General features: G+C 43.8%; 1 non-coding gene across 1 annotated transcript; it reads left to right on the top strand.

The window, feature by feature from the left end:
• Positions 1-107, top strand: LOC129085159 (U6 spliceosomal RNA). Its single transcript, XR_008530662.1, has one exon. It is a non-coding gene; the product is annotated as a U6 spliceosomal RNA (small nuclear RNA).
• The last annotated feature ends 313 nt before the right edge of the window (positions 108-420 follow it).

Below are 420 nucleotides of genomic sequence, written 5' to 3'. Positions count from 1 at the left end.
GCGCTCACTTTAGCAGCCCATAGACTAAAACTGGGACAACGCAGAGAAGCTTAGCGTGGCCCCTGTACAAAGATGGCACCCAAATTTGTGAAGTGTTCCATATTTTTATAAAGAAAAGCGAAAAGATCTTGGAAGAAATCCTGTCTTGTTTTAAGGAGATCTCTCTGTCCCATCTCTCCCTGCCCCTTTGCCCTTCTCAGCCTCGTGGAGCTCACTCATGTCACCATCCCATTTTCTCACAAGCTAGGAGCCTTTGGCTTCACTTCTTTATCTACTCAGTGCAAAACATCCATTAATCAGCTCAACCATTGCCACCGCTGTTCTCAAAAATTGTTAACCCCTTTAAGCTTTCCTAACACCTACTACTCAAACTTTAGATATTGATTCAGTGAAACAAACATTTCCCCCCAAAACCTGCAC

Source organism: Pteronotus mesoamericanus, unplaced genomic scaffold (genome assembly GCF_021234165.1).
Source record: "Pteronotus mesoamericanus isolate MK-2021 breed Mesoamerican mustached bat unplaced genomic scaffold, CSHL_Meso_final scaffold_21, whole genome shotgun sequence".
Taxonomy (NCBI): domain Eukaryota; kingdom Metazoa; phylum Chordata; class Mammalia; order Chiroptera; family Mormoopidae; genus Pteronotus; species Pteronotus mesoamericanus.
Note: the sequence above shows the minus strand (reverse complement) of the source record. Positions and strands in the feature narration are given on the sequence as shown.